An 11,197-nucleotide genomic window follows, 5' to 3' on the forward strand; every position below is an offset into this window, starting at 1 on the left:
GGTCTGGATTTGAGGGAACGAAGATCCCTGCTTCCCCTGGAACCTCTCTTCTGTGATATGGTCTTCGGCTGGAGCGTGTGTTGGGAGTGTACGTATGTGTGCGTGCCTGTCCTCGCCCCCTTGCCTTTAGTTTGTGATGAGTGGAAGACGTTTGGAGAACAACTGGTGTGGAGCAACTGTAGGCTGGCATTTAAACCCCTCTGCCTGCTGTAGGATCACAGGGTTAAATTTAGCACGAGCCCCCAGAAACCTGACCCGACGTTTAGCTGTTGCTGCACATCTACACTTCACATCTCTGTTGGGCCCTGCTCTCTGGGGCTTTGGGGCCCGTTTGTGTTTATGCGTGCGCGTGTGTGTGTTTCTTAAGAGGCCAGGATATGATCAAGTTCCAGTGGAAATGGGAGAGATAATCTCGGATCAAATATGCCTGTTTTAATGAGCTAATCCCAGACTAACGTCTCCCTCCGTGACACCATACATGTCCCCTGGCTTCGGTGGGTAGGTCGGGGGGTCCAGAGGCAGCTGTCACTTCCACTGGGAGCCAATGATATGCAATGACAAGAAGGTGTTCATAGTTCATAGTCAACAAATCATAGTTGTTGATGGGGAGGGAGTGAGGCCCGAGATTGTTGTTTACTCAAAACTGGGTCACAGATAAACACTTGTTCTCTGTTGTGAAGGTTCAGAATCATGAATGAGGTCGATGTCAAATATGTAAAAGCTCCGATGCCACAAAGTGAAAGGGTCCGGCCGTTGTGGGCGCGTATCATTTTGATGTAATCACATTCATATCTGCTGACACTCCCTCTAAGAGGATTGCACAGTGACCTCAGCATCACTGGACTCTGAACCAGACAAGCCTGTGCAGGACCAAACAGAGAATTGTTCAGTCAGTCAAACGCTCACTTGACACCGGCTCCCGTTACTTTCAGAATTCAAGAGAAAATAACGAGTCGAGGAACGGCCTTCGTATGTCCTGTCCTCTTCCAGTCAGCCGTAGCATTAGCGTTAGCCACCAGGTGTTAATCCTACCAGGACATGTCCCACCTCATAGCTCACCAGCAAAATCAGACTGGCTTCCGCTGTAGCGCGGACGAGCAGCCAAGACACACACTTCTGTCAGCAGAGAAGGAGACTGGAATGACAGGCATAGTGTGAGATGTGTCACATCCCTGTGTATCCCATGTCACTACCACAGGTTAATCACAGCAACACACATATCTGTCAGGAAACGTTTGCTGGAGACAGAAGGGACTGCTCTGTATTGTGGCCATAAAACCTACAGAGACGTACTGGTGACAAAAGACGAGCCAGAGCTTTGTCTCACGTCGTCCTGTCTCTTCCTCTGAATGCTTTTACTTTCATCTACATGTGCTAAAAACCGTCTTCCACCATAAGTTTATAAACACACTTTGAATGTTCAACTAGAAATAGGGTTATGAATATGAAATTCCAGAGATGAACAAAGGACTGTCTGTGAACTGGAATAAGTGAATAAACTTTAAAGGAGGCATGCATTCGATTTAAGTTTGTGATTTTCTTGGTCGTTACATGGTGCATGCTCGCTGAGAGGGATGTTCACTGGTAAACCTAAACAGAGCAGAGCTGTCATCATTGTTATACTTTAAAAAAATATATATATTTATAATTAATAAATGCCAAAAAACTATCATATTAGTGCTTTAATGAATGTAAGTGCACAGTACATCTACATAAACTGCTCCAAAAAATCAATGGAACACTTAGTCATCACAGTATAACACCAAGTCAGTTTAACTTCAGGGTTATCATCTGTCCGTTTAGGCACAAGTCACAGTGATTAACCTGATTTGGTGCAAATTAAAGTGACAACAGGTGCAATGGAGAAGCAAACTCAAGACAACCCCTCAAAAGGGAATGGTGTTCCATGTGATGGCCACAGACAGCTGCTCTCTCTTTATCCTTCCTCACTGATTATTCTATAGTTAAGTGATCTGCTAGTGTCCTTGTCCTTACTGGTAGCATGAGGCTGTACCTGCAGCCCATTCAGGTTGCACTGGTTGTCCAGCTCCTACAGGATGGCTCATCCATACGTGCAGTCACAAGAAGGTTTGCTGTGTCTCCAGCAAAGTGTCAAGAGCATGGAGAAGATACCAGGAGACTGGCCATTACACAAGGAGAGCTGGACCGGGTAGTAGAAGTCAAAGCTGCAGCAGGACCAGTGTCTGCTCCTTTGTGCGAGGAGGAACAGGAGGTGCACTGCCAGAGCCCTACAAATGACCTTCAGCAGGCTACACGTGTGCATGTTTCTGACCAAACCGTCAGAAACAGTCTCCATGAGATTGGCATTGGCCAGAGAACACCAGAATTGGCAGGGCTGCAACTGGCGCCCTGTTTTCTTTACAGATGAAAGCGGGTTCATACTGAGCACATGTGACAGGCCTGAGTCTGGAGAAGCTGTGGTGACGTTATGCTGCCCACAACATCACACAACGTGACTGGTTTGGCAGTGGGTCAGTGATGTATCCTTGGAGGGTGGCACAGTCCTCCATGTCATAGCCAGCAGTACCTATGAGCAGTACCTTGACTGCTGTTAGATACTGCAGTGGTCCCCGGGTTCCTCCTGGTGCAGGACAATGCCCGGCCTCATGTGGCAAGACATTGATGCCATTGACTGGCCCCTCGTTCCCCTGACCTTAATCCAAATTGAGCACCTTTAGGACATTTTGTGTTGATGCATCCGACACTGCCATGTACTGATAGACATGTCACAGACAGTCCAGGAGCTCACTGATGCCCTGATCCAGGTCTGGGAGGAGATCCACCAGGACACCATCCAGTAACTAATCAGGAGCACGACCAGATTTTATCAGGAGTGTTTATACAGGAACACAGAGGGCATACAAACCACTGAGTCACATTATGAGTTGCAATGATGAAATTCATACAAGTTGAATCCGCCTGTGATTACAACTTTTCACTTTTTAAACCCAGGGTATCACGGGGCCACCATACAGTACAGAGACAAACAACCACTCACTCTCACATTCACACCTATGGTTTATTTAGAGTTTCCAATATGCATATTTGGACTATGGGCTGGACATGCAAGCCGGACTACCGAGAGAAAACCGACACAAACACTAGGAAATTATGCAACCTCAAAAGGAGCTTTGTTTATTATTTACAATAAAAATTCACTGCGAAATAAACTTAGATTTTCAGATCACACATACATACACTACCAGCAAAACCACCAGGCACCATTAGGATTTCAGTATCTTGCCACTTCCGAATGCAGACTGAAGAAGACTGGGAATTGAACCACCCAACTGGTAAGTTTAACTCCTGAGCCACAGCCTCCCATATTACATCAGATCACTTTTTATAATTTGCAATTCTTTAATAACAGTAGCCTTTGTTATCTGTTTTATTTCTCTGTATAATTTTAAACATAAAAATCTAAGTTGTGATTTAAAATGTAAATTATGTAATGACTGCAGGCAGCATACTTCCAGCTCTGGGACTGGGTGACAGGCGGTGGTGTGGCCTGCTGGTCGTGGTCGGGTTTGGGGTTGAGGCGGAGTGGTAGCTTGGCGCAGGGCTGACAGGTTAGTCCGTGATGGATAGTCACTGATGGTGGAGCGAGTACAAAGACGCCTGTGTTGGACTCAGGGGTGAAGCAGGGAGGAGGGGTGGGGTCTGCAGTGTGTCAGAGTCACTCATAACCCTCTGTCATCTTAACCCATTGTCAGCAGAACTGGAGATCGCATGTGTGTGTGTTTCTGTGTGTGTCTTGTCGCAATGTCGGCCGCACACTTGTGTCTCGTTTGAGGAGCAAGTCCCCTCTCAGCATTTCTGAAGTGAACACTTGAGATGCAGTAAACCAGGGAGGAGTGTGGGTGTTTACTCACTGTGTGCAAATACTCTACAGATCTCTACCCAGTGAAGGAGTCATGATAACAAAATACATATCAGAACAAACATTCACCATAACAAGTGGCCACTGAGATTACACCTGGATTTCATTTGTCTTTTTAAAACTGGTACGTCTATGTTTTCACTGTTTGTACCTGATCACCCACAATTTTTTTCTTCAACTATAATCTTACTTGATTTTATTATAAAGCCCATGTAAATAGCTCACAGAAATAAACAGTAATAAACCTTCTCTATGAGAAATCATTTTTGTCATGTTTGAAAATGTAAAAGCCAAGTTGGTTACACTGAAGAACATGTCTGTACATAACATACATTGTGTATGTGTGCACAAGGGTTTATGGGCCCCATTTGTGCGTGTTCATGACTATGCACGCCTGTGTGTGTGTATGTGTGTGTCTGTGTGTGTGGGCTGTGCGTAGCGGGGTTTGCCCTGTCACTGCAACACTGTTGCACTTCTTGTCATTGACAAGCAGCAGCACATTGTGGGACAGCTGAGCGGGAGGGAGGAGGAGGAGGGAGAGAGGGATCAGGCCTCTTCACCCCAGGTTAGCCTCAAAATCATCACTGACCTGGAGAACTGACATCCGAGCACACACTGGAGATCTCAGAGATGTAACAGGAGAATAACACAACAGCAGTCAGGGAGAAGATTAAATGTGGATAAACCAGGACCTCAGTCCAGTCAGTTACATTGTAGGATACAGTAACCACAAAGTCAGAATCATTCATGTTTTGTGATGCTGTGATGTACAGGTCGTCTATTTTCTACTACTTCATTTGGGAAAACTTATGGGGAAAATACAGACCGTGCTTTGGGACAATTATTTTAGTTTGTTAAATCATGTTGACATTTTTTTGAGGAATCCGAATAATATAAAATGGTATCCTTGGAAAATGTATTCTTTGTTTTTCCTTGTTTGAATAGAAGGATTAACTCCAGATTATCTGGTGATTGTTTGGAATCATTTACAGACATACATTGGCTACATTTTCCAAACAATCACTACCAAACCATCGTGATAATGTAGCTGACGATGGGCGAGAGGCGGGTTGCACTCTTGACTGGTCGCCCACACCGACACAGGGAGAACACACAAACACTCCACACTGAACCAGGATTCAAACCCAGAACCTTGTTTAGAGTATACATTCCCATTCAACGCTTATCCTTTATGGGTCACGGGTGGGGTTGGACCCAATCCCAGTTTAGTTCACTAATAATGAATGTTCATTTCTACATTTACGTTTGTGTCAATTTGACAAAACTTGGTAAAGCTTTATTGCATCACTCATTACAGCTGTTAAACAAAACTTAAGTTGTTTACCACCAAATTACTTATTTAATACAACATGTAGGGTACTATGGGTGTTTGTAGTAGATATGAAGATGAGATTTTAGATAATAAACAGTAAAAGAAACATAGTAAATGAAAAACACGTGTCTGCATTAGTTAACCGTGTTAACTCTGGACTCGTGCCACGACATCATGTACAAGATGAAGTACCTCTGGCAGAGGACACAGTCGCCATAGTGACAGCAACAGATGCCAGAGTGTGACGCTTCAGAGCCTTTTCCTTCTGTCACCATGATTGTCAAACAGCAGAAAGTCTCTCTCTGAGATTATGGTGATTTATAACGACTATAATATTAATGGTGTAAGATGACTAAGCAGTGAACTCCTCCCAGATGATCATCAAATAAATGACCTTACTGCTGTGGATCAAATGAATGGGAGCAGTCCGAGCTGAATACTACACAACTGTGAGCCCCTCCCCAACTATTTCTGTTGAGTAATGAAGCTTGCATAAGCTGCAGTACTGTACCGTTTGACTGATGTCTAAAGGTGATGTGACACTATTACTGTCCTGGCTAAACATTGGGAGAATACGCTCATTCATTCCAGTTCAGAGCGAAGCGCCCCACCTGTGTTTCCACGGGGCTCTGGAGGCCTGGAGAAAGCTTTCAAAGTCAGGGGGGCAACAGTAGTTCTGTAGCCCAGCCATGCTGCTGCTCACTGGGGCTTTTATCACAGCGTAATCCCCTACAACAAACAGAATGGCCGGCATGTGCATATGCAGCTGTCGCAGTCTTAGTGCAAGTGGTGTCATGTTAAATCGCAGGAATGGACTGAGCCCCTGAGCCATCCGCCGCCCTTCCCTTCGCTGGCATCCCACTCACTGTGAGGCTCCAGCACACGCAGACAAACACACATACACACTTACACTTACGTACACAACCCACTTCCCACTAACATACTCTGCAGCACATGGCAGCGCTAAAGTGTCCACTGTAATTTGTGTCCCACACAAACAGTCCGATTATTTACATGACCCACTGTATGTTCCAGTGATGCCACAGTTGTATCATAACTCAAAAGAGGCATCAGAGACAGAAATCTCAGGAGAGCAGATATACCTTCATCAAGGCCCAGCCGTCCCCTTATGATACATGTTTTACATTCACTAGGTCCAGACTCTTAATTGGATCTGATTTAATGATTACAGCCACACAGGAGGTTATGTTTTCATCTGCGTTTGTTTGTTTGTCAGCTGGATTACATAAAAAATGGTTAACTGATTTACATTCAATCTAGTGGGAGGTTGGGGCATGACCCAAGTAAGAACCCATTAAAGGGATAGTTCACCCAAAAATTCACTCATGATCTACTCACCTGAAACCGTGTTCGTGGATCACAGAGGACACTTAGGCTAAAAACATGATGTAAATGACCTTGTTCCGGGTCGAATATAAATGTCGTGGCTTACGGACTCGAAGAATTGGTCCATATTTACTACAATTGGATTGGATTTGGCTGCAACACTTTTTACCCTGTGAATCCTATAGTGTTTTGTGGACTCAAACACTTCACCCACCCGTCCATCGGCAGTGTTGTGCCAGTTCACACTTCAAATGAACCAGTTCAAAGTTCAGTTCATGCAGATGAAAAGGAACTAGCTCACGTTTGTTACGTTTTTTTTGTTACGATCATGTATTTAGTTATTAATCGATGGTGTCGGATCATGAATCCGGATCGCTCAGGTCATTCTAACACTGAGTTCTGACTGTATCTCATGTTGTAGTGAACACAAAATATTGACAAGTCATTGTTCATTATGTTTAAATGCAGCCTCATAAACTCTGGAGCGAATCAAACAAACACTAAGTTACTTCAAGTGCTGATCAGGTCCTGATAACTAGTGATGAGTGTTTAGTAGTCCCAGTGAGAGCAGGTCTGAGTGGAGGAGGACACAGAAACTCCAGCTCGGTACAAACCAACCGCAGCTTCTGCTCTGATCACTGAGCGGCTGTGAACAGATAAACTCTGTTTTCACTGTTTCCATTGTTCTTCAACAGGGTCACTGAGCGGCTGCTTCACGTGAACGAGCTCTGATCTCACTACGTGTGTCGCTCTGAGCGACTGAGTGGGGGCGTGGCCCCGGGGCCTGGGTGTGTACCCGCTCCTGGTATTTCACATGATGGCCTAATACGGTGATGATTTTAAAAAAATGGTGACTCCAGCGAGATTGAACGTTGATTACGTTCACGTTCATCATATGTAAACTGATAAGTTCAGTTTAATGGTTACAAAAATATGAATGCCGTTCATTGAACCATTCATGCACAACACTGGTCATCGGCATAGTGGTTAGTAGATGAGTGAATTTTCATCTTTCGGTGAACCATCTTTAAATGTCAGTAGAGATTTGAATCAGGGAAGATTAAGGAATTATTATTATAATTAACATAGCGAAATAAAGTGTTTTTCAATATAATTAGGATCATATTATCTTTCAGACAATAATTCAAGGATTTTAATTGAAAAAAAAAAACAGCAGGTTAGCAGAACAGATTTCTATGAGTGTCTGCAACTCGGTGTAGATCTGAATGAAAGTTGCAACACGTCATTCAAGTTCCCTGTTACATCATTGGCGTTAAGTTACTTGATCGGTCTCTCACTTTTTGAAAGAGAGCTCAGGCTCGAGACATCTTACAGCGTCCTTGAGATCCTCTCTTTGTTTGATTTGAGCTTCTCACCTCAGGCAGGAGATACAAATGACCAAAGTCTAAGTCCAAGAGGTGGAAAATCATTTCATAACTCTGGCCATCAAACTATTTTTCTAATGATGACCTAGATGATTAGACATTTCTTGTTCAGCCCTGATGACTGATGAGGGTCTTATTTTAGGTTTCAATGACAGTTAGTTATAAATTAATGCGATGCCAATGTTATTGACGGTTTTACTAGCTCCGGATTTTCTATTATTCGATGTATTAAGGTATTTATGTATTTCAATGTTTTTCATTCTTCTGCACGATTCTGTGCCAGTGTTTCCTCTGAATTGTATCTGTCTGGCTGCAAAATAATGCAAAAAAATCCCCTCTGGAACAATTTGGTTGAAGTAGAAAATCCGGATTTACTGAATTTTAATGATTTCATTAGGGGCTCTTGGGCCTTGGCAGAGGTAAGCGCTCGACTGAGTGTCATTATGGTTCTCAAACAAGCAATGAAAATGTTGAAAAACACCCACTCTCGCAATTTTTTGGAGGACACAAAAATGTTTTTCCTGGATTTGTACCAAAATCTAAAGAGTTCTTCCCTGACCCATCCTACCACCAGGTTTTGTGATAATCTGACCAGCAGGTTTTACCTAATCCAGATAACGAAGAAACAAATGCAAATGAAAACATCCATCTATGTGACTCTGCCAGTCTATCCTCCGTTCATCAGAAAGGTATCCGACAGGGGAAAGCCAGACCCTCATAAAATCATCAAATTTCAATTTGTGGTCAATTTACACCTTGACGTTGCCCATGTGTAAACCACAATCGCCTCTTGAGGGACTTGGCTGAATTCTGTCTGGGGCCATTAATGTGTGAACGCAGGCCGAGTGAATATGTGAGGTCTAATTGGATCACCATGTGAAAACTACACCCTGATCCCAGTCTGTCCAGCTTTTCAATGTCATATCTGGCTTCCTGCTGTGCTTACAAGGAACGACAAGCTTAAGTGTCACATCTCGATCCCTCTCGGCTAGTCCTACTCTTACTTTGAAATCCTCCCCCATCTTTATGACTCTTTCCATATACTATCTTTGTTTTTCTCTGGCTCCACTGACCTTCTCCCATGTCAGCAGTGGGACAAATTTAGCAGACTGGTTTCTTGAACGACCGAATAGTTGGACACAACAGCAGCAATGATGTGTATGTGCGTCTGCATGGAGGTGAGAAAAGACAGGTCCAGGTCAGGAGGATACAGTTACAGATACCCAGACACATAAGCTGAAGAAAGCAAGAGAGGGGAAACAGGCCGAGGCTCGCCGTCCTGGAGGAATCTAGACGAAGGACAAAGGATGAGAGGGACACAGAAATATAACGTGAATAAAGATGCTTCACAGAACTGATCGAAGGCAGTGGGCACAATAAAGTGGTGACAAATATGGGAGCAATGCTCAGTAAAGGGCCTCCGTCCTAACTATTTTCCCTCCAGGAAGTATTGAATACACCATGAGGGATGAAGAGAGAATGTGTTAAGTTATTCTGGGATGTTGGGATGGAGGAACGGTCGCCATGGAAACATGGAGATCCCCCCCGAACCACTCCCTGAGTGGTGCCATTCGACAGTTGCCAAGCTCGGGCTGCCATGTTGCCAGGGGTGTTGTGCCATTCTTCCTCTCTACACCCGGTGATATGCCAGACGCCACTGACAAAGCTAGTGTGCCATTCTCGAATTAGACGCAACAGGAGGAAACGTTTTGATATGACCGTTAGGAACGTTTAGAGCTGTGGTGTCACTGGGAGGACATGACCGACCTTCCTCCCTGGTATTAGGTGGAAACTACAATACATTTAACTACATTCCTAACCCAAGAGTACAAATTTAAAAAAATCTTCGCTGCGAGTATTTAAATGTCTATCAATTTCAACAGCTGATGTGATTTACTCAAATATTTTGAGAATACGAGAAAACTCTTTCACAGTTGGAGCTTCTCAAATGTGAGAGTTTGCTGCTTTTCTTTCTTTGTCATCAAAGTGAGTATTTAGGACGACAGCTTGGACAAAACAAGCAGTTTTCAGTTGTGACGTTTACTTTTGAAAAAAGACATGAGATGCAGCCCTACATGAAATCAAAGGCTATGAAGGAAACTATTTACATATAATAATATACCAGTCTGGTTTAGAACCTTTTTATGTAATGCTTAAAGTTCTTTAAGTACTTTTATTAAACATTTTCAATGCAGAGCTTTAACCAGAATGTGAATATTTTTTTATGTGGTAATGAAACTTTTACATAAGAGTTTAGATCTGAATGATTCTTCTGTCACCTGTGGTTTTCAACATGAATTAACTTGGAGTAAAGCTGCTGCCTCAAATAAAGTTTTTTTTCCAATTTGAATAAAGTACTTGTATTTATGAAAATGAATTTTACGCACATTGGGTGTTTTGGAAACTCTTATTGAGGTGTCAGATGGTGGAGGGGACTTCAGGTAACATCCTCTAATAATCAATCAAATATATTTTGTATAGCCCATATTCAGAAATCTTAACAAGGTGTGACATCCTGTGTCCTTAGCCCTCAACAGGAGCAAGGAAAAGCATAGAGACCTCAGAGAGAGCCACATGTGAGGGATCTGTCTCTCAGGACAGACAGAAGTGAAAAAAGATGCAGCGTGAAGCTGAACACTTCAACAAAATTACAATATTTCTAACACTGATAAGAAGAGAGTTTTTAACAATGTAAATATGTGTCAATGTTTTAAATATTTATAGATAAGGAAATGTCTGATAGAGATTAAGGGGGGGAAGAAATGACAATTGAAATGGAGGAGTTATATGGTCGGTATCTGAGTATCACGTTGGGGTAAAACTTTTTCCTAAAGGTCAATATGTCTCTTCAATATGTCTCTTCACCTCTCAATAAGTGGACAAAAAGCTAGCAGATACAAACAAGCAGCACTAGAACAGTGAAGAAGCAGAGGAGTCACAGGTGCTGAGGCCCTGTCAAGACAGAGAGGACACATGACAGCTGGCCTGTCATACAATGACTTATTCTTTAACCAGAACACACACACACACACACACACACACACACACACACACACACACACACACACACACACACACACACACACACACACACACACACACACACACACACACACACACACACACACACACACACACACACACACACACACACACACACACACACACACACACACACACACACACACACACACACACACACACACACACACACACACACACACACACACA

This window comes from Pleuronectes platessa, chromosome 2, assembly GCF_947347685.1.
Source record: "Pleuronectes platessa chromosome 2, fPlePla1.1, whole genome shotgun sequence".
Lineage (NCBI taxonomy): Eukaryota > Metazoa > Chordata > Actinopteri > Pleuronectiformes > Pleuronectidae > Pleuronectes > Pleuronectes platessa.